At 39.9% G+C, this 23,460-nt stretch overlaps 1 long non-coding RNA gene across 1 annotated transcript in view; it reads right to left on the bottom strand.

The window, feature by feature from the left end:
• Positions 1 to 20,933, bottom strand: part of LOC115601366 — a 111,581-nt gene extending 90,648 nt beyond the window's left edge. The window contains exon 1 of the long non-coding RNA XR_003989319.1: positions 20,843 to 20,933. This is a non-coding gene — a long non-coding RNA (uncharacterized LOC115601366). The remainder of the gene's footprint in view (positions 1 to 20,842) is intronic.
• Between the last annotated feature and the right edge of the window lie 2,527 nt (positions 20,934 to 23,460).

Raw genomic sequence — 23,460 nt, 5'->3', positions numbered from 1 at the left:
ACTCGCTTATTCCAATGGAGAAAACAGTGAAGTGGTTGAGATCCTTGATGGCCAGAGTGGCACAGGGCAAGCAGACCAGACTGAAGATACAAATGTACCTCTAATGTCAGAGGATGTTGCTGCAAACTGGCCTGGTTTGTGGCTCATATGAACAGTGAAAAATACTCAGCTCTTCTCAGACAGCATTTGGGATCTACCACAGACACTACACAGTTGAATGTTACATACAGCCTTTGAAGATCTTCACTAACTTTCTGGTTGAAACTAAAAGCAAAACTACATGTGTCCTGTCGAAAAAGATTTCTTTTTTTTTTCTTCACTGAGAATATGCATGTGTTTTCAGAGTTGTCATAACTCAGTCTGTCAAATTTCTAGCCAGACCTTTGTTAAGGAGTAAAAAGAATGCTTATTGCCCTGGCCATCTTGTTCCTGAAGTGCAGCGTACATCAGTCCCATAGAGCGCCATTACTTGCTTTTCATACTTGTGATCATACCCCCACACCTTGCCATTTGTATCTCTTCATATTTTGATTTTTCAGATGCAAATCCACAGCACATAACAAATTCCCCTCTCTCAAAATGCAATCAATTTTAAAAGCATGCGAGCACAAAACTGGGCGCTCAGAGCCTTTGCAAGTGTCCATGACATGAAAGACTTTAAGTGACTGTAAGCTATTTTCCTTGCTGTCAAGCTGCCAGATGATTTTCCTGCTATTAGCACATGCCTATACAGGCCACACTAATGCTTGCCTTTTTGGACATATATGAGGAAATAAACGTAATTACAAGCAAGATGTAATAACAATTGCTTTACTATTAAAGCTGCTGTATGCTCTCATGGTTTAGCTAACAATACATGCAGAAGAGTGGAATTGCTTGATGTTCTCAGAAGAGGGGAAAAGAGGTAAAAAACATAAATATGGCCTCTTTCATTTATATCTGTGAAAACACAACATTTAAATGCAGAATTTGACTTTACAAATATCACACCAAAAACCTTTTAACAAAAACAGCAGGGAGAGAAAGCTCTTTAAACCATGATATTCCATGAAGGATTATGAAAATAGAGGTCATTGCAAGAAAGAGAATTGCAAATACAACTTGAAAAGCTTCTCACATTTGTAAATACATCGAGGAGAATTTATTCCTCTCTGGTTTTGCTACCAAAGGATATTTACAGGTTCCCAGGGAAAAAGGAAGAAAAAAAAATGACATCAAATTTGATATACTCTGTGTGGTGCAACATGCTGATGTGTAGTAGTAACACTCAACTGAGCTTCAAAGGAAATGAGTTTTCTAGGCTGGAGTTACACATTACAGGCCTGATCCTGACAACACACTGAGCCTTTCCTGAGAGTTTTCGTGTGCCCTCAGCTCTCGCTGAATTCAGAGACAGCTTTTGATTTCTTTTAGTGCTGGATTATGATCAGAAGTAATGAGACAAAAACGTAGCATGCTTCAGAGTAAGCACTGAAGCTCATCTTCCTACAGAGCCCATCATGCTGGGTCCCCCGTCCTTCGTTAGGGCTCCCGAGTGATAAAATAATAATTGTGATCCTAATAACAAAGAGAATCTTGGTTTGTCTGTTCAGACATTGCCAGACTCTGCACAACGACATATCTTCCATACCCAGCACAAGAACAAAATATATTTGGGCTACTAGCATAGGTGCTTCAGCACATCACTGACACAGAAGTGGCTGAAAGCATTCCCAAGACTGTGACTGACAGTTGTTATTGGCAGGTTTCAGCATCCTGGATCAGCAAGGTCTGTTTTTCAGCAAACCCTAAGTACCAACAGTCTTAAAATTATACCTCTTGAATGCATAGGCTATCTTATTTCCAAGCATCTAACCTCACCGCTACGCACAGACGAGGAGCAGGCAGCCCCCTCAGACTCTAGTCATAGGAGGTGCTAATTTGTGACAGACGTAGCTAGCAGATTGCATGTGCCATCCGTTACTGACAAGTGACAGGAGCTCAGTTCAGGTGGTATATGCTCTCTCTGATGACCGAGGCATCAACTTCTACTGCTTTGAACTAGATATTGTCTGAAACTTCAGACATTTCTACAGTTATCCTGTGAAAATAAACCGGAATAAAGTGACATACACCAGAAGCAGCCTTCCCTCCCCAAATTTTTGGTGAATCCAAATACTGGAGAAGAACTCTCTGAAGTCTGTGAATAGTTGCACACACCAAAAATAACCCCATCCAAACCCTGCTCATCTTTGTGAAAGGGCACACTGAAGTCTGCCTTTGCTGCTCAGGCTGTAGAGTTTTGCTTGAACTTGGCAGTTATTTTACAGCTGCAAGGTGAAACTGATGCCTGAAATCAACAGCAAAGCTCTCACTGGTTTTAGCAGAACTAGGATTTCACCTCATGATTTCCTTCTGTATGAAAAAAATCAAGCAGAGACGGAGCTCAACTTCTCACTGCCCAGACATCTGATACCAATAATACTTTTTTACTCTGTCCAAAACTATATTTAAATTGCATTTCTGGCAGGTTTTGAGATGTGTGATATAGATCTTCTGCTATCACATCAGATGTAGTTTCCTTCAGAACTGTTGAACCAGATGTAAAATGTAAGAGATGTAAAAAGTAAAATAAAAACCCTGCTCAGAGTAAAGTGTTTCTGGCATGTGGCTATTATATATAGGGTTTTTAGATGTATATCTCCACTCCAGCCATTTAAGAAGGTACACAGTACCATAACTCTATTGGAGCTGATTAGTGCCAACTACTTGTGATCAGTAGGAATTTAAAAACCAAGGGCTGCCAAACACTAACAATTTATAAACTGTATGCCAGCAATGTGCTGCAACCGAATATTCTGTAGTGCACTTACTTAATTTCAAAGTAGAGCCATATTTAGAACACTGGGTGGGAGGGCGGAGAAGAAACCAATATATCACATCAGTATTTGATTTTCAACACTTGGAACTATACATGTTCTGTTTCTTACTGACAAAGAAAATTGGAGGCACAGAGCGAAAAGAGTTCTTGTGAGGTTGTCAAGCGTTTGCACAGACAACAGGTATAGTTGTAAAGTAATTCTCCCTTTTCAAGCATAAAATTGTCTCTTACAAATCTCAGTTGCAAATGTGTGTAGGTATAGATTTGAGTTACAAATGAAGAGTGGTGAACAAATACTCTGGCAGCAAAGGTGAGTCAAAGCACCGTGACACCAAGAAAGAAGCAGCTGCACTCACATCACATTAGCATCCTGATTGTATCCCACTCCCCACAGACTGAATGATCACTTGCATGACATTCAACACTACCTGAGGAGCAAAGGAATTTAACCAATTGCCTGCTCTTAAGAAAGAAGGGCAATGATTCTCCTGTCACTATTTTTGTCTCTTTGTGATCCCTTTTTAATTCAAGGAAATTAACCCTGATTTATTGTACTGAGAGGAGAATTAGTCTGAGTTTATTTCATCACAAGACCACAAGTTCTCGAAGAAGCAGGGCTTCCTGTCTCCCAGGAACTTGACTTTGTCCCTCCCTGGTGATTATGTGTCTATTAACATCCCAAAGACACTCTGCTGCATAGTGCCTTCAGTTAGCTACTACAGCTTGGACCACTCTAAAAATGAATATAATTGTGTCCTGTGACCAAACCAAGAGAAAAAGAAGAAGCGAGGGGGAGGGAAGGGGGAACTATAAAACCTGTTCATCCAATCATCAGGAATCAAAAAAAGCTTCTCAGGAAAAAATCCAATGCGACAAATATTCTGGCTAATCCCAGGAGAAAGGAGATGGCTTTGTTGTATGCAGCACCCTGACACTAGCTCAGAGATGCAGAGATGGACACTACTGACAAATGGGTACAAAGAATTGAATCTGCTGTAAAGTAAAGAAGGCTCCTTCTATCATTTTTGTCCATGAAAGATACCCAAGGGATCTATCTTTTTTTTTTCACTATGAACAAAAGACTTCCACAGCTTATCAAGCCAAAAAGCCTCACTGAATTGAACTGAGTTAGAAGCAGAGCTAAAAAAAATTCACTCATAATCCTTGTAGTTAGTTTCTATCTACACAGTGTTTTCTGTAAGTACCTAAATCCCCTTAAGTAAACACAATATACTGGAAACTCTGTGCTTAGCCAAGCTCCTTCGCTGGTGTGAGCAACTTTTAGGAGTTCAAGGAAGCAAAGATGCAAATCAGATCTTTGACAGCCCAGTTCCCTGATGAAAGACACGGGGCACAGGAACCAAGCAAAGAGCCCCAGCATGACTGGAGAGCAAAGAATGTGATAATTCCTGTCCTTGCTGGCTTCTGGCAAGTGCTGCTTGGATACATTAATATCATTGTAATTTTTAATTGTTCAAATTGATGACATCCTAGTTAATGGAGCTATAAAAAATTACATGAGCTGAGGCTCAAGGCTCGAAGGCATGCCTGAAGGATGGAGTGTGGGGATTTGGGCAAGGGAACTTAAAGTGACTTCCATGCTTGATACAGGCAGACTTAAATTGGGCCATTTTGATAAATCACAGAATCACAGAATCATAGCATACCAGGGTGGAAGGGATGCAAGGATCATCTGGTCCAACCTTCCCTGGCAAAAGCTCAGTTCAGACAAGATGTCCCAGCACCCTATCCAGCTGAATCTTAAAAGTATCCAAAATTGGGGAACCCAACACTTCCCCAGGGAGATTATTCTCATTCTGAGAAATTTTCCTCTTGTGACCAAAAGGTCTGAGGATGCTCAGGGAATGATTTTTATAGTGCCAACACTCAGGAATCTTTCACACTGTCACTGGCAGGGCACCTTCAAACCTTCCCCACTGTATATTGCACACAGCTAACATGGGAATCCCTGAAAACATGTTTGGAGCACCTCGCCCTAGTGCATCCAGTTGTGAGGCCAGGTGCTGAAAACAAAGCAAGATTCATGATTATTCATAACCAGGAGTATTGCACATTCTTCGGGAAGCACAGCTCACCCTTTGTACTCAGGAAGAGTCGCGATACACCCTGGTTTACCCGAAGGGCCTTAGCAGAAGCTGAGGAGTTAGAAACATACCTGTGATGACAAATGGAGAGATTTCTCAATAGGTATTTTAATTTGAGATCCTACACTGAATTACCACACCCCAGTCCTGCAAACGCAATCTGAGCTATAGCAAATACTTGGAAATGTTCTCTCATAGAGTATTGGAAAAGATCACTATAGGCTATGTCCAGGAGATGCCAGTTACAATCTTTCACATATATTTTTAGAGAAATGATGTAATTAAAAAGAAAAAAGAAAAAAAAAAAAAAAGAAATTGATTCTAACGGTAAGTGACATTTTAGTTCAGTCACAATTACAATCAACCAGACTCACTCTTTGCATTAGTAGCAGGATATGATCCTGAAGTTCAGACAGGGTTAAGTTCGTCATCTTCAGAGATTTCTTATTGACCCCTGTTATCTAAACCCCGCTTCAGAATGGTGGCTGTGTATTATGTTTTCAATGCACATCCTCAGACATATTAGGACACAAAGTGAACCTGACAGGGAGAAGAACATTTCCTTTCTCCTCTGAAACGCCCCAGGAGGGTTTTCTGCAGGTGACCTCCTCAGACCCTGGCTCTACATTAGAGTTATTGTCCTGAGAGAAGATTTAGTTAAAACACCCAATTCATTTCATATAGTGCTCTTGAGTTTATTCTTGGTGGCAGCTAACTTGTAAAATTTTATTATGGATTCTTCTTTGGTTTGCTTGATGGAAAACAATTATTCTATCATCAGGTCTAAAGGATATACCTTGGCAGACCACACAATTTTCTTTTCATTACTATTTTCAGATAAAATGTTTATTTCTGCTTAAAAAGAAGTTAAAAATATCCTTCCTAATATGATATTATCAATACATTAATTTAGACCTCACACTTCTAAATGGTTGTGTTCAAATAGGTCTGATATCCTAAGATTGGCCTTATGACTTTTGAATACAACCTGTTGATGACAATGATGATGATGATAATAATAATAACAATAATGATGATGTAACAACATGTTGATGTCGCTCACCAGCAGAGCTCACTGTCATAGGCAATAAACAAATGCTTGGTAGTTGTATACCTATGCCTGAACGTGCTTACACTATTCCCAGAGAGGAAGACCCAGTGCAGAAGAGTCCAACCCTAGGAAGAGAAGCTGAAACACAAAAAACCCCACAACTTCTGCACAAAGGAACAAGCGATCTCTGAACAAGCGGATGTGTCTCCACAGCCTTGTGGGGACACCAGCTCACACCCCAGCAGCACCAGTAGCCCTGTTTTACCAGCTCTGCTTTCTGAACAGGCTGATGCAGCTGCACTGCTTCTAGGGCCAGCCTATGTAGAAGTAACTCAGGTAGCTCTGCACTTAATTACAGAGGGTAGGTGTACCCCACGTAACTCGGATGGTTTGAGAAGGGCTATGCTGCCATCTAGAACCAAGACTACTAAATCCCAGTGCGGAGAGTAGCTCTAAGTCTGCTCAGATGTGGGGCTTCCTAGTGGAATTTTCTCCAAAGTAGCCCTGGCATTTACTTACAACAGCAGAGCTAAGCCCATACAATTTATTTACCTGCCTGTTTTGTGATGATTGCAGAATGTACCTGACCTCAAGATACGCTGCTCTACAGGGACTTTGGTAGGAAGCTGTTCTTACACTACAATAACATTTTCAGTGCTGTGACCACACGCTGGTTTCATGACATTGCCTTTACTCCTGCTCTGGGGCAAGAAGCTAAAGCCACCCTCTCTTCCCTGAACACTGTGTGTTCTCTAAGATAAGTGGATAATGAATGTATCCAAAACCTCTGAAAACTTCACCAGGATTAGAGAAAAGAACCCAATCATCTGCAAACCGCAGCAGATGTAGTCCCTCAGAACCAAAGGTGTTTTCAGAAATAGACAAGTTTGACTTGGATGGGCCTATTTTATGGAAAAAATAAAGTATTTCAGCTGTTGTATGCCTTCTTTCTTTTGTACAGACACATGTATTAGAAACCTGAAACATTCAAAGACAGTGAAAAATTCCCACTGATTTTACTAGGCGTCACGTAAGGATGGTTTGTGCTTTCAGGAGGTTGAGCCCAAAATATTTGTATCAAGCCTTTTCTTTTAAATCCCTGTGCAATGGGCATTTAAACTGAGGTTCACCTTTTAACCCCAAATTTGCTGTTCCCAAGCTGCTGTTTCTGGTAGAATTTTCTCTTGCAAAACAATCTGCCATCTACTGAAAAATTCAGATACTTACAGAGCCATTATTCATGTATTTGTTATATATCAAGTGAAAAATCCAAGCCACTAGACATATTATGCAATTTCTTCAGTGCGCTGTACAGTCAGTTTGCTCTGATCAGATGGCAGATGCAGCCTAGGAAATTAAAGTAAAGCTAGTGCTGAGGATTTGTATTTAGAATCTGGTTGAAAGCACGAGGAACATTTGAAGCAGCTTTGTGCAAAGCCCATTCACAGGGATGAATCTTGTTTTGTAGCAAATATCACGGTGGGGTTAAAGTCTGTTGAAAACAAGTCTCCTGGAGGAAAATGAATGCAACGTGATTTTATTTAAGGCTTAGGGAAAAGTCCTAGGAAATCATGCAATGGGTTTTTTTCTTGCTTGCATATACACTTGAACATCAATTTGGAGGCATGTAGAATTATATGATCCCATGGAAATTAACATGGTGATGAATATTAACATGATAATTAATAATACACTTAAATGTGTGTCATGCAGTTGAGCGAGCCAAGAATGAACCAAATGTATTGTACCAACTAACCCCCCACAGTTACAAGACAGAAATGAACAGCATTTTGTAATTATACACAGTGACATATTTTCTTATATCTACTGCCAAATAAAATATCACTTTTTGGAATTAAAAGAGAGAGCAGCAAATAGAAACAGCTATGTCATCAGTAATTGCAAACATGTTTTCAGCTCCAGCTTCTGATAACTATCCAAAGACATTCTTTTAATTGGTAAAATTGACAAATGTCCAGTAAGAAAGGAGTCCTTAAGGCCATGTTCACTCCTAGCAAGTCAGATAAAGAAATCAGAGTGCCAGAGGAGTACCTAGAAAGTTTTGCAAGGAGGTGGGAATTAGCAAATAAGCAGCACAGCTGAAGTGGTGTTACTCGTAAAGGGGCTTTTTAGGTATTACAAGATTCTATTAACTTTGCCCCATGGGGCCTGATCAAGTTGCCCATGAGAGATGGACAGCAGATTGACTTACTGTATTTAAAATATAACCACCTCTCACAGGAACACTAAGAGGATTGCTTAAGACAAGTCTTCTTAACACAGGAGCTCTCTAGCATGTGATAAAACAAGCTGGTGAAATTCAAAACAACTTTCCAGCCGATACAAAGAACTTGGTTCCATAGCTTTGCAACTAAAAAATGGTTTTGTAGGACATTATTCTTGGATGCAAGTGAGATCTCAGGCTGAGGTAGTGTCCTGTTCCTCAGTGGTAGTGGGAGAAGCTGATGATCCCATACAGAAACCCCCACCCCACTCAGAGGTAAAGTGGCTTATGTAAATGTGGTCTATAAAATGATCCAAAGGCAGGCAGAGGGAGACTTTGCCAGATCTCCTCTGCAGCCAAAAAGATACTTCACTAGCCTGTTCATGTTTGAACATTAATCCTTACTTAACTAGGATTATTGCTTGATAACATCACAGGCAAGCAGGAAAGTAAGGTCCCTACTCTGAAGTTTCTTATCTAAAGAAATTTTGCCTTTCAAGTATCATACTATACCCATGTTAAACAGTGAAGCCAGAAGAAGCCCACAGATTTTGGTCCTTATGGACTGAACAGGAATTAGGATACTAGGTGCCTCTAACATTCTGAGTCTAGGGAACCCAGAATCATAAAGTATCTGCAGGTCACAGATGACACGAAGTAATGAAAAAAACCCTTCAGTGATAATAGGCTTAGTGCAAATTCCAGCTGGAACTGGCCTAGGAGAGTTCTCAGAAAGAGAAATGTCTCTTTAGTCACCTGGGGCACTAAAAGCCTGTATCTTCTACAAATCCCTGTCCACTCACCACACATGGATATTTCATACACCTCATATCAATATTTTGCCATTCACTACTGATGGTTGTCGGAGAAGTAAGTTGAAAGTGACTTTACATGTCCTGACCTTTTATGTTCAAAGACATCGTCGTATTGTCGCTCCCTTGAAATCAGCATTTCGCCCTATGATTAGCTGCCTCCTGTCTACTCGTACTGTTTAGGCTACTAAAAATACTATACTCAAAGAATGATTAATAAAGCTTGTTGGGGGCCCAGGAACTGCCATGGGGATAGCTTTATGTACATCTTAAAGTATGTGTAAATATGTATTTGGACAGCTGTTAAAAACATGTATAATTTTTCCCAAACACCACAGCTCTTTCCAAACAGCATAGTTTGATGGCATAATGCACATTTAAAGATTTTTTAATAGTGTGTTTTATTTATAGTTACTTACTCAATAGAGTACATAAAGCCTTCAAAACCTTTGTGGGCTATGTGTTAACTAAGTCGGCATTCACCCATTTTTTTAATAATGTGTCATTTCTGCAGTTGATCGATCTGTAGAAGACATTATACCCAGACACTGTGCTCAGAAATAGTAGGACTTGAATATTAGCTGGGGAGAGTCAATGTGATACTTCTACATCCACATGTGACAATTCTGCTTTCTGGATGGCAATGTAAATCCAGAAACACCCATTAAGGCAATGCTTTTATACTGTTTTTTTTTTCTTCTTGGTAAGTGGCAGCATAATTCAACTTTTGTTGAAATACATGGAAAGTTACAGAGAAGGCAGAGCCCACTGTTAGTAAGATTACCAATAATTCAGTTTAAAATACAGTATGAACAAACATCGAGTAAAGGCTCTCAGAAAATCCTGGTCCTCTCTATTTTAGCTGGCCTTTTTCATGTAAAACTTGAACTGAAATCTCCTTTCTCAAGCTTTACAACAAGCTCAATTCAAACATGGTAAAACATGTCGGTAAACAAAGAATTCAATGAGTAGCACAACACAAGTTCTTGAAGCAAAAATTATTTTGAGATGTGCTTCCCATTGAGTGGATTAGTCACAAAAATCTGATTTCTATTTCAGTACTGGCACTACTCTGTTAGTATCCTGGTCATCTCTTAACATCACACCCCAGTTTTCTCCCTCTCCAAAGTCGTTTGCAATTTGCTTTGAGATATAACGGTGCAGAGTTCTCTAGTAACTAAATGGTTATGATTGGTTTTGGTGGTTTTACTGTTGTTAAGCAAATTTTCTTTGAATAGTTGAGCTACTCTTCTATCTTACGCACAAACTACTACAATAGTATCCCAGATACTGTTGTCTCACCAACAAATCTGGAAAATATTCAGAACACTTGAGAGATTTGCAGAGATTCAGACCTAAGAGTGTAAAGTGCATCAAACAATTTACCACAGGCTTATCTATATATCACAGATATCAAATTCAACTTTGAATGTGAGAAGGGAAAAAAATGAGATACATGAAATTCATATACTGTAATTAAATGGAAAACACATGCAAACTGTAGCAGAAAAATAATAGAAACATGAATCGTGCATATTGCATCTGTCTGTTATTATGGTAGGAGTGGCAATGATTAGTAGAAATACGCTTGCAAAATGATTTCTTATATAATACCACTTCCTGTGCCCATAGGGTAACTGTAATAAAGACAACTCCCCCTTAGGCAAGGGCAAAGGCAGAAAGCACAGTCCTTTCTGCTGGGAAAGAGAAGCACCCAGTAGCACAGAAGCCTTGCCAGCCAAAGGAGATGCTTGCTTCTCATCCTTTGAAGGTACCAGCAACCAGTCTTGGAGCTGGCATACGTATCTGAGAGAGAGATACCACTGCCAGAGATCAACAGGCTAGACTATACTAGTCAACAGGAATCTGCTTCAGAATCATCCTGCACAAGGGAGGAATGGTAAGAATACTCTAAAAGCCTTAAAATGTTGGCTTTTGTGGGCAATACTATGCAGCTTCAATGGTGCATAAATGTGAACTTTTACATAGACAGACTGGGAACTTCCATTATGCAGACATATGAATGGCCCTGATGAGTGCAGCGAGAATATTCCCATACTCGGCATTATTCATGACCATTGTGCCATGCCTTTCTATGTCTCAAATGTAAAAAACCTCAGCTAACATACAGACATGGGTGTCTCTCGGGGTCCTACCACATGTATGACTTCAACAGGTAGCAGTCAGACATGAACAGACAGTGGTGATGGGCAGCGCTTTTGCTTGAAGAGTTTAACCCTGAGGTCTTCCAGAAGCAGAACTTAACACATTGCCTAAGACCACAAGATAAACCAGTGGCAAGCTCGAGCTGGCAATCTGGGTGGAGGATCTCCCCCCTCCACCCAAGTCTGACTCATTGCAGCTCCCTGCAGTCAAAATATGAAGGGACAAGATCTTTGTTGGTGGTTGTTGCAAGGAATCAGTTTGGCTGCCTTTCAGGAGTGCTGAAATAGGGGATCTTAGTGGGATCATTTGAAGCTTGCAGCACTCAAGTGGCGCATTAGGTCTCCTGACCACCAGAAACTAGGGTGGGCTGTAGGAGATTTGACTAACACCCTCTGTGCAGCTGCACTGACTCCCAGAATGTGCAAGGGAGGGGAAGCCAAACTGGCTTAAAACATCTCTTCTTCCTCCTGATTCCAAGAGCTGCATCACTCAGGCACATCACTCCAGTGGCCAGCTATTGCACACATGTCCAGTCCTTACATATATGCTGCTATGAGCCCTGCTGCATTAACTGAGCAAACAGAAACCCTTCTGGATTCTCTCTGCACTGTGTTGGGTTTGGAAAAGGTGCAGGGAAGAGGCTATTTTTCTGCAAAGAGAATTTTTCATAAAAGGCATAGTCACCTTTTGGTATTACAAATACAAGAGCAATAACAATATATACAGGCCTGAGCAATAATGGAGATTCTGGCAGATATTTTTTCCCTGTCATAAGCACACTGGGCCTAAGGCAAGGTTTTCCTCTATTTAATAAAGAAAATGGAAAGGTAGGGGGAAAAATAAAATTAAAAAAACCCTGCTCTGCCTCTGAAATTACACAACCTGCTAAATATTTAGGGCATTCTTTCCCACAAACATTTCAAATGGATGAGAAAGAGGTTTGTCTTCTTGACAGTTCACATCCTCTTGTGGGCCAGACTCATTCCTCTGAAAGCTCACTGAAGCCAGTGATACAGCAACAGGGATGACAGATGAAGCTCACGATCCACATTTTAGTAGTACCTATCTACCATTCATACAAATCAGCTCAAGATTAAGATGCAAGTGAAGCCGTTAAAGATTCAGGTTGAGGAGACAACTAAGCAGAAACAGTCTAAAAGCTGTGGCAAATGTGTGTTTAATTTCACTCAGTCTTGCATAGAAGGGAAGGGTTTGAACGATTTAACAGTAACTAACATTGTTTTACAGTATCTGCTTAGAGTGACAAGTATTCCTGCTGTTTGGGTTTTTCTTTTTTCCCTCAGTTGCAGTGAATTGCCATCACGCACTCTCATGGCATGGCTGGTTATCTTCATTGTAAAGAACAAAGTGACAAGTGCTCATGGTTGACCGGTAGTGGGTCACCCTTCAAACAGCTCCTAGCTTGAAAATCATCCAAAACACTTTTAACTTCCTTCAAAACCCCAGAAACTTATCCGCCCTTTAAACTGGAAATAGCAAATCTGATTTCAATAACAGGCCTCTGAGTTTATAAGCAACTGAATTAGAAGATCACCTCAAGTCCAAACAAAAAATCAGAGAATAGTCATTAGGTAAGTAAAAATGAAAGCAAAGAAGACAAGAAGCCACAGCTGTAATCATCCATCCAAAATTACCTTACCAGCTATCAAATAACTGCTAAGTTAAAAGCTTTGTCATGTTAGGCCACTTGTTCTTCATAGTAATTAAAATACAATACAATAAGGGTTTCATTTATATGCTGATAGTCAAGCTGGCATGTAACTTGATTTAGGGCTGTTCTCAATTAAAATCTGTTTATGGTCTCCAAAATCCCTTCTTGGATGCTCCTGAGATTCTGCTCCAGAAAGAGGAGGGGGAAACTGGCAAATCATAATAGAGATGTGAGAACTGTGCTGGGGGGGGGGAAGCAAAAACCTCCTGGAATCTGGATTCTGAACTCAACCAAAGCCAAGCTGCACTGAAATGTAAAAGTTTGGCCAACTTCCTAAATTCTACTATCACGATTTTCATTTGCAGTACTTATTTTGCAGCACGTATTGATTTCACTTTGAGTAAAACACTATTTTTAAGACCAATTTTCACTTTGCACGGTTTTCACCTGCATCTTCCCATTCCTGTCCAGCACGCTGAACTTCCCACATCTGAACCAGCATGAGCTGGATCCCCAAGGCACTCAGCTGCCCTTTGACAACCCTATCTCCACTGACCACATCTTTATAGACACACTAGTACAGTGAGGATGAGCACGTTCCACATCACGCTGGCCTTCCATCACCCAATGTTTCTGCAGCTGGAGGCTGCCTCGCTGTCTAACAACGCTGCTGAACCACAGCAGCGTGCAGCACACACCCTCTTGGATCACCCTCCTTTGCTTTGCAACAGGGGAAAGGTGAGGGCATGACAAAGCGGCAGCAACTGTTCTTCCTTACTTCAAAAGACAACTCCGTGCTGCTAATAATCCTTCACACTTAAGTAACAGCCAGCTTTATAAACAGTAATTAAAGATGCCTTCTGGTGTACCTGTGAAAGTACATCATTTTCATTCTCCACAAGGACTGCATTTTCTTTAGTGTCTTTTGATTAAAGGAGCCAACCTTGAGCACAAAAGGCTTAATTTTCAGGGGGACAAGCAGCTACAGGTCACACTGTCACAGGTCACATTAGCCTTCTAACAGTGTCTCCCAACATCAGCTAAAAGTTAAAATCTGATCTTTTCAGCAGAAAGCCTCACAGTTTTCCATTTCAGACACTTTCGGCATACTGCTAATCAGTAATTTTGAGAGAGGGGCAGGATTCATACAGCAAAGTATTGTGAAATTTGTTAAACATTTTTACATAGAAATATTAAACACCCCCCTCGCTTAGTCTCCTGACATGTCATTGAGTAAATACCAGCATTCTGAGATTCGCTATGCTGGTTTTTCATCTGCTTGTGCTTCTCCTGTTGTTTTTCATCTCTGAACTGGCCACGGCTTTCCCCACTCACCATTTAACTTCTCCAAAAACTAAGCCTTCACCAAGCACTAGCTGGAAGTGAAAACTGGTGACAGTTACAGCCCTGCCCACTCCGAAAACCCAGTGCAACTGGGGTGAGCCCAGAGACGCCAAGTCACTGCTCTGTCTAATTACAAACCCGAGGCAGATTAACCTTTGATGACTAAATTAATCTTCTAAATAAAATGAATATGCATCAGCCTGCAAATTAGGATTAAATGCTTAGCAGAATCTTTATGTGATCAAGCAGGTTTTGTGGTGCAGATGTTAACCATTAACACGAAGCAATAAAATCATTCTTTTTTCTTATAATAACACCTAACAATCCTAAAGCCACCTTTCATCTGAGAATCTCAAAGGGTTTCATAAACATAATTAATTAACCCTCTCAGCATCCGAGACAAGAGCATAATAATATCCCCATCCAACAGCTGAAGAAATAGAGGCATAGCAACATCCTAGATCGCGTGCCTCGGACTGTGCGTAATGTTATATGCTTTGAAGAAGAAAAGACCAGGTTTACACTGGCTTCACCCTTTCTCTCATGCAGACTGGCAGGGCAGCTTCTTCATAAGGCTGAACTACCACCATACATGCACGTCCCTGTCCCAGAAATGCTTGTGGTGGCTCTGTACAGCCTTTAAGGTCAGGCATCATCTCCTCCAGCCACTGAGACACCAGACACACGGGCAGTGCTTCACCTCACCCCAGGTTACCTGCTGGGGCACATTCGTCTGCACCAGGACACCTTTTTAACTATAAAGAGCAATGGAACTTGTCTCACTACCGACCAAATGAAAACAAACAAGGACAAGGGGGAATGGCTTTACACTGACACAGGGGAGATTCAGAGTAGATATTAGGCAGAAGTTCTTCCCTGTGAGGGTGGTGAGTCGCTGGCACAGGTTGCCCAGAGAAGCTGTGGCTGCCCCATCCCTGGCAGTGTTCAAGGCCAGGTTGGAGGCTTGGAGCAACCTGCTCTAGTGGAAGGTGTCCCTGCCCATGGCAGGGGGTTAGAACTAAAGGAGCTTTAAGGTCCCTTCCAACCCAAACCAGTCTGGGATTCTACGAAACATTGCACTTTCTAATCTACTAGTAAATTCTGAAATAAATCATTCCAGTGGTGGAAGTAAACCTGTTCTGGAGAAAAAACCTGTTTCTTCTTGATTTTTCCCTTTAGGCAGAGGGAACTACATGTCCCTTAAATTATTTGTTTCTCGTACAGTTACAACAATGTAGTCACAAGGAAATCCAGATGATGGCAATCCCACTCCTTTTTCACTGCTGGTGGAACAGTTGTCCCTGCAACGTGATTCCTATGTCTACATGGAGTAAAATGTTTTCATGGAAAGCTACCACTTCCATCCAGATCCTGATACTCATGCTGGAAGAGATGTGGCCATGGTTCTTTCAGGCTCACACAGAACACCAAATAGTTTCAAGGAATCCATTCCTTGAAACCTTCTGCTGAGGTCCACTTTCTGTGCTTCTCCTTCCAATGGGATATTCATTTCCAAGTGGTTTACAATGAGTTTAGACAAATGTATACACCATGACTGACGTACAGCCTTACTACACCTGATTTTAATTTGATTAGTTTCAAACATTGTGCCTTCGATTATTATCAAACTATAAAATTAAGTTTTAATTCAATCTATTTGAATCAAAAATAATGTAAGAGTATTAGTGAGCTATGAACAGACATGTGAGAATCCATGTTCATGATAATCCAGTTTGTTGACACATTTTGTGGCCCAGTTGTAGCAGCTTCTCCTAGTATGTAAGTTTTTCTTCTGATGCAAACTAATTTGACAGTGTAAAATGTGCATTATTGCAAATGTAATTTTATTTGTTTAAAAGGGAACTGGATAAGTTCTGAAGGTCAGTTTGTTTAAATTTCTAGGCTTCCAAAAGGAAACTTCAATTAGAAATTCACAATTATTTTAGAATACTGACATCACATACATAATTCTGGCATATAAGTGACTTCCACACTATTGGAAGTTGGACATTTGAAAGCATTTGTTGTTTTCATACAATGACTGCTAAAATCCATGGAAAAATTCCAAGGACTTTAATAAGCTTTGGATTGAGCACATTATTACTATGAATGCAATTCTTGATACCTCTCATAACATCCCAAGCCATGTGAGAAACTTAGGAAAAGCAATTAACATTCCTCCATCGACTTTTGTATTTACATTTTAAATTTACCATTTAAGACTTTAATTCTCCATAAAACTGCTTAAATACACATAACTTTGGTGTTATTTAAATGTTTTATGATCTTCCTGAAATGATCAGCTAATTAAAATCACTTACTTAATTTAGCACCTTAAATTTATCTTCCTTTATTCAGAAGGAATTGGATTTAATGTGCAGGTTTTGTTCATCTTCTTTCTCAGAAACTCTTAATTTGGATGGAAAGTCATGATTACACGGTAGGGAAGAAGATATCTTCTAGGCTGCAAACTTAAACTACTGGTAATCATTAGCTACCATGTATGACATGGCGTATATAATTAAGAAATAAATTTATTACAGAAACTTGGAATTATCAATTAAAAAGTAGTTGGTGCAGTCCCACAAGCTCCGATATGATTACCTACGTTATCTGGCTGTCACTTCCAATGCTGGTTTGAATCTCAAAGACCTCTGAGGGGTGCTCCATGTGTCAAGTTAAATAAGTGAGACAACCTTAGTGGAAAAATGCAATGATACAAGCGGGTGCAAACACAACTCTTCCCGAGGAGAATAAAGATGTCAGCTTCAACTTGAATATTATTGGCAAACTGTTCTTCCTTCCTACTGTACTTCTGAATGGACTGACAGGACCATTCAATTCACGGCTGTGCCACAGTCTGTTTGATGGGTTGGGGGGTAGAAACTTGAGGGCATTAAAGGACACTCCAGGCTGTTATGTCTTTTTTTCTTACTTATTACCTTTGCAGACTTTGATTTGTCCTTCTTCAGAGATTCCTCAAGTTTAAGGAAGAGACAGTTAAATTACCTAGTCTGACCTCGTATACCTGCCAGGCCATTAAGCTACGCTCACTGACCCATCTTCTACGAATCCTTTTGCTTTTCTCTAAGCGACCTGTCATAACACTGATTTACAAATATGTCTCAATTACAAGGCAGTAAATCAGTGTAAAAAAAAAAAAAAAAGAACAGCTCCTCCCACCAGCCTTTCTCTCCAAAATCCCAACTCCAGCAAAATGAATCTGCTGTTCACTCTGAAATGGAATGCAGAATTTGGCATCCTCTGATGAATCAGACTCTGTTTCCTGTGCTGAGTGTCTCACATCTCTATTGCTCTGGGCTCTAGCTTGGACTAGAAATAAAATTAATAGAAAGGGTCACTTCATCATGGTATTGACCTGATTGGGGAAGATGAATCTTAAACTCTTTATGTTCAGCTATGAAGGCTGGGTATACCTATTTATGAATTCAGATACAAACTGAAGTTAAAATACGAATTGTTCATCCACAGGCTCAGAATAAAATCATATTTTTTTCTGGTACTGAATAACTTCTTTAAACCAGTGTACATGAAGAAACGTAATATACTCAGTACCTGCCTAAGCAGTAAAAATTCTGACATTTACCAGAAATAGGGAAAAAGAAAGTAACAGTCCAAATCTAATGATACCATTATTTAGAATACAATTTGAAGACTGTCTCTTGGCTCTGAAGACTACTGTAGACACAAGAACACTCATAGACAGTGATAATCTTCTCTTTTAAGACTATGCTGACAGCATCAGCCGTTGTTCAGTTTGGTATTGGGGAGTGTCACTAAGAGTGAAATACTGCTTACCTTACTGCATCATGCAAAATACAGCATCTCTGTTTCCCTGGATTCACCCCGCGAGAGTTCCAAAACGTGCACAATGAAACCACATGAAACTCAGATGATTTCAGATCATGTTACAAAGTCAAAACACACAACAGATTCACAGAAACATTTGCTAAGGTTCACCAACCTGTTGAGTGAACCTGGGCCCAGTTCCAAGCAAATCTGGATTGATTACTGTTTTCTTTAAATCAACATCACCTGACGTTCTTTGCTACTGAAGTGAATCTTCTCCTTGGAATTTTGTCTTGGTTTAAGTACAGAGCTGAAAACAGCACATGGAATGCACATCCATCTATGTACTAACTGAGGAGCATGTACTGCTATTTCCTGCAAAGCCATGAAATACTGCAAACCAGCACCCTGCCAGCCCCATCAGTATTTTCCACTATTATTAGCTTCTTGGTGAGGGCTAGGGATAGGGCTCTTTCCAAACTGTTCATGCATTTAAGAACATAGCAGTAAAGGAGCTCTTTTGACATTTCAAACATGGGACCAAATCAAGATACACTCAGCTACATGAGGAATGGAACCTCCCTCTAATGGACCCCCTCAAATCAATGGCACTACTTAAAAAGTAATATACCATTTCACCGTTGTGAGTAAGACCTACTGTAAATAAGCCTTGGAAACTATATTCCAGCTCCAGTTGCACTTGGTGGTTTGTAATATTCCAGCAATTGCTAAATATAAATAAATGAAATAAAGTGGGAGATAGTGATACTCTGATTTCTGCTAGCATTGACTGTACATTTGTTCCAAGTGTCTGAGCAAACAGAACACTACATAAATACCTTGCCATGCCTGTGGGATCCCATGCTAAGTTATAATCCATCACTGAAGCAGGCAGCCACTCCTGAAGACATGCTAAAGCATTTCTGAGGTGGAATGTAATTCATTGCTACACTCTCTGGTTGCGTGTTTATTTCCTCTAGCAGGAAGAAGTGGCTGCACATGGAACAGCTGTATGCTGAAAATTTCTCTTAGAATTTGCATCATATGAAACAATTATTGACCAAAGTCTCTGTAATTTATCAGCTGATTTATCTTCTCCTTTCTGTAAGAATACTTTGTCAATAACCTTTACATTCAAGGACTCTACCTTGACACATGGCTATCTATTTCTATCTTTATTTGAAAACTGCACAAGTTTTCAGGATTGAGCCAGGCAAAACAATTCACACAAACAAGAAGACTCTGTCCCACCACGTCCTCACTACACACACATAAGAACATGCATTATGTGTGTATAAACCTTCCCTGCTTATCATGGAGTTGCTTTATTTATTTTCTTCATTTCACACTCCTGGTTTCAGGCAAACAAAAAACTGAGGAAAATGTTAAAGAACTGCCAAAGTTTCTGTTGGAATAGAAAAGGAACAGGAATATTGTAAGACAGACTGTTCCCTCAACTTCTTCTGGCCAATTCGTAGTCCCAGCAGATTTGCACAAACTTTGAACAAGCACAGAGGCCTGGCAGCGCTGACATGAGCTGAACAGCTCTCGCCTTGTGAAATTCAACCACTGCAACTCCATAGACAGCTTTGGCAAAATACAGAGAAGATCAACCCAAAAGAACAAGAGATTTAAAACCTACTGGATTCTTAATGAGAATTTTTGTCAGCAAGTTGAAAAAGCCCCCAACATTTCATCAGGGAACTTTTTAGCAACTTAATTTTTCACTTACACAGGTATATTGCACTGGAGTGCATTCCAGTGTCCTGAGTTCCCGCTTTTAACTTTGACTACCGATGTAGATGTCAGTGTCCACTAATGATCTAAATAGAAGTATCTTTAATGTTCAGGCTGTAAATATGCCATTTGGTCCCAGGAGCCTAACATATGTCAAAGGCATGAAATGATGACCATGAAAGGGGACTCTACATCTGTGTTTGCTTAGCAGAGGAACTGCAAGGCTGACCCGTGGACTGATAACGGCTGTTTAATATGGTCTCTGCAAACTGTTCAATAATGTCAGAACTGCTGTTTAATCCTCTTACCAGTACCATTGACATTATTTCATGTTCTACTAATTCCAAGCCATCTGCAGAAATACTTGCCTTTCTGGGAAGCCAACAGAGAGGGCTAATTTTTTTAAAAGGCTCCAGCCATAATCTTCCACATATAATTTCAGAGCGAGATGATTATTTTCTTTCATGGGAACATTTCTGCATAATCATATAGCGTGAGTCTGACCTCACTTTTAGTCTTGCAAGTCAGGAATAAAGGTTATGCAAGGTGAAGATCAGAGCCCAAAGCTCCATGAGATTGAATTTTCTTAATCAAATATCCAAGTATATTTTGAGACTCTTATCTCCAAATGTGTTCAGATGTAAAAACTTTGATTATGTGGCTTTTGGAAGAACAAAAAATATATTTAAAATAAAAAGGTGGGATCTGAGAACCTTCAGAGGTGTCTATATTTCTACTTTGCAACTTCTTGACCAGTTTTTGCAAGGTTCTCCCCTTTCATTTGGATTTCCTATGGAAAGTTTGTAGCAATCATATAAATGGATACAACTTGTTTTTTTCACATGGTGGTTCCTAATTCAGTGTTCAACATTACAAAACCCACTTAAAAGTACTGAAAAAGAAAGAAGAAAATTAATTGTTAATAATAAAAAAAATACCTCAATGATTTTCCCATTCATTTCCAGAGAGTCATAAGGAGTGCTAGACTTGAAGGGGAAGGATCCAAGGGAGTGAAAACTTTCTGGCTTTGGAAGGAACTAATGCTCTCCAATCATTCTTACCTCTCTTTGCAACCTTTGAGGAGTCACAGTCCATCCAGGAGAATCAACTATTGAATGTAAAAGTGAGAACCTCGTGCTACCATTTGTGTCATGTCACTGTCTTCTGTCAGAGAACACAAGTGGGTCTGAAAGCAAAGCAGACACACAGTGTGAATGAACTGCAGAAAACCAGAGTATTTCACAATCTGGAAGACTGGTTAACACCGGTGTCTTGCTCAGAGTATTGCACACCACAGAAACTGGTTGAGGAAAGAATGTTTCTATATACATTTCACTCAGGCTCCCACTATCACTTAATCCCTCTTCCATCTATGCCAAATCCCAGCTGCAGCCCGTACTCGCCTCCAAAGAACCAGAGCTAATAGCAAAGTAACAGTCATATCTATTGGCTCCTTCACCAGCATTTCACAACAGATATCATATGATTAGGTGTTAAGTGGGACTATTTGCACTTTTGCTTATGGCACATATAATTATGTAATTCTGTATAATGCCAAAATGACTGTTTAAGTAGCAGCTGCACAAAACAGAGATACTGGTTGGACAGCACAGAAAATACAATCTTAAATAAAACCAGCACAGTAAAAAACACACACAGACATATACATATAAATGTATTTATATACCTTCAGGATGATCTAACGTGGAAGGTTTTTATAAAAAGATCACAGCAAGGGTTCTTAAGCAGTACTCTGCCTCTCCTCTTGCCAATGAAAGTTTTGCCAGTGACAGGCCAGAGTCCTTACTATACAAAATGGTGGCCTGACAGAACCTTAAAGCATAAAGCAGCCCTGGGGTAAAGGTTGGGCTTGATGATTTTAAAGGTCTTTTCCAAACTAGTTGATTCTGTGATTCTATAATGGATGAAACCCTTGGAGTTCATGATCTCACCCGTCAGCTGATACTGGTCTTTGTCACAGAGCACTGGCACTAGATGGCTCTGTCAGTGTTTTAGGTGAGGTGGTGGCATAGCACATACTTGTGCACCAAGTTTCCAAATGCTTTAAAGATCTGGCTGCAAAGAACCTTATGGGCAGCACAGTGATAGAGGCGGGTGTAGACAAACCATTTACAGCTACCCCTGCAGAGTTCCTCTTGGGAAATTAAATGAATATTTATCCCTGCCATAAAAAATATGAAGGAAGGTAACTTATTTAACCTATTTTTATTATTTTTTCAGAGGAGATGTGTCCTAATTTCATGGCACAGTAACAGAGCTCCCATGAGCTAAGGTAATCATAAAGTATCAAGGTTAGTTACAAATACTGTTATATTTTAAAATAAATCCTTCTAAGCATATGGGTAAAGTGGTGGCAGTGGTAGGGGGCTGCCACTCTGCTCTACAGAGGTCAAAAGATCACCATTTATTTAATTTAAATAATTCAATTTGTTAAGCAAGGAGCTGCTGAGATTATACAGTCAGAGGGTGGAGAGCAAAGAAAGATAATTATTTTTGTTTGCATAAATCATTTTCTTATTACTTGGAGATCAGGGTGGTATTGTTTGGGTTCATGAAAGGAGGGCAAAAGAAGATAAGTATATCAATTTGCTGATCGGGGTTACATGGGATTTTGCTGCTGGGGCTCGAGAAAGAAAGAAGATCATTATTTTTATTTAAATAAATCAATTTGTTGTGATCAGGGATCGTGCTGTTTGCAAGGAAGGCATAGGAAATTCTCCTTTATGGATAGTTTGTTGGAGAACAAATGTTCAGGCACTACTCTATCAAATGGAGAAAGGACAAAAAAACCCTTCAAGACCATGAAGCTGGATTTTTATTTCTTTTTTTTTTGAAAGACTATCTTCAGCATCTTGTGTTAGTCTCCAACTGGAGTTATAACAATAGCTGTTAACTTTCAATACAATTAATCAGAATTATATATATGCATGTGCGAGCATGTGTATATAAACCACGTATATAGACAATCAGATGGATAGATAGACAGACAGCCACACAGCAACTAATGGGGCCAGATGCTGCAAGAGGCAGTGCCTGCTGGAACAACTGGTGAAACTGTGGTTGTCTTTCCAGTGTGCAGGATCAATCCTCCAGTGGGGAATATTCACTGAAATCAATGGCTATTCTGTGCACATACACTTTAAAGGCCTGATATTTGTTGCTTCTTTTCTGAGGCAATTAATGAAGCTCTGTGTGTAATTTTAAAGGCCCTTCATGAACTAACTGGAAATCTACAGCACTGAACATCAGTGAACTCATATCCAAAACTAATAGCTTCAGTAGCACTGCCAAAAATTGACTAAGCGCTCTTTGTGTCTGCAAATGGGGTTCTGTAGGCAGTATCCTTCTATCTGCCTTCAAGGGATAATCTCCTCTTACAAATAAAACAATTGTTTCATTTGCTCATTGCAATGGTTGAATGAGGCTGCAGAAATGAAACTTGCTGGTTTTGAATGTTCTCAAGTCAATCAAGTGAGGATTTGGGGAGTGGGGTTGCTTTCAATTAACATGTGTTGCTATTTGCAAAACTAGTTTAAATGATGTCTTCACAGGTTTGGATGCAACTCATGCCAACTAATAAGCAAACCATTCCTTTCACTATACCCAGTTAAAAGATAGCTTAAATATAGTCTAGAAGTCAAAAACCTTTATCTGTGGT

Source organism: Strigops habroptila, chromosome Z (assembly GCF_004027225.2).
Source record: "Strigops habroptila isolate Jane chromosome Z, bStrHab1.2.pri, whole genome shotgun sequence".
Classification (NCBI taxonomy): Eukaryota; Metazoa; Chordata; class Aves; order Psittaciformes; family Psittacidae; genus Strigops; species Strigops habroptila.
The sequence above is the reverse complement of the archived record's forward strand: the minus strand, read 5'-3'. Positions and strand labels throughout refer to the sequence as shown.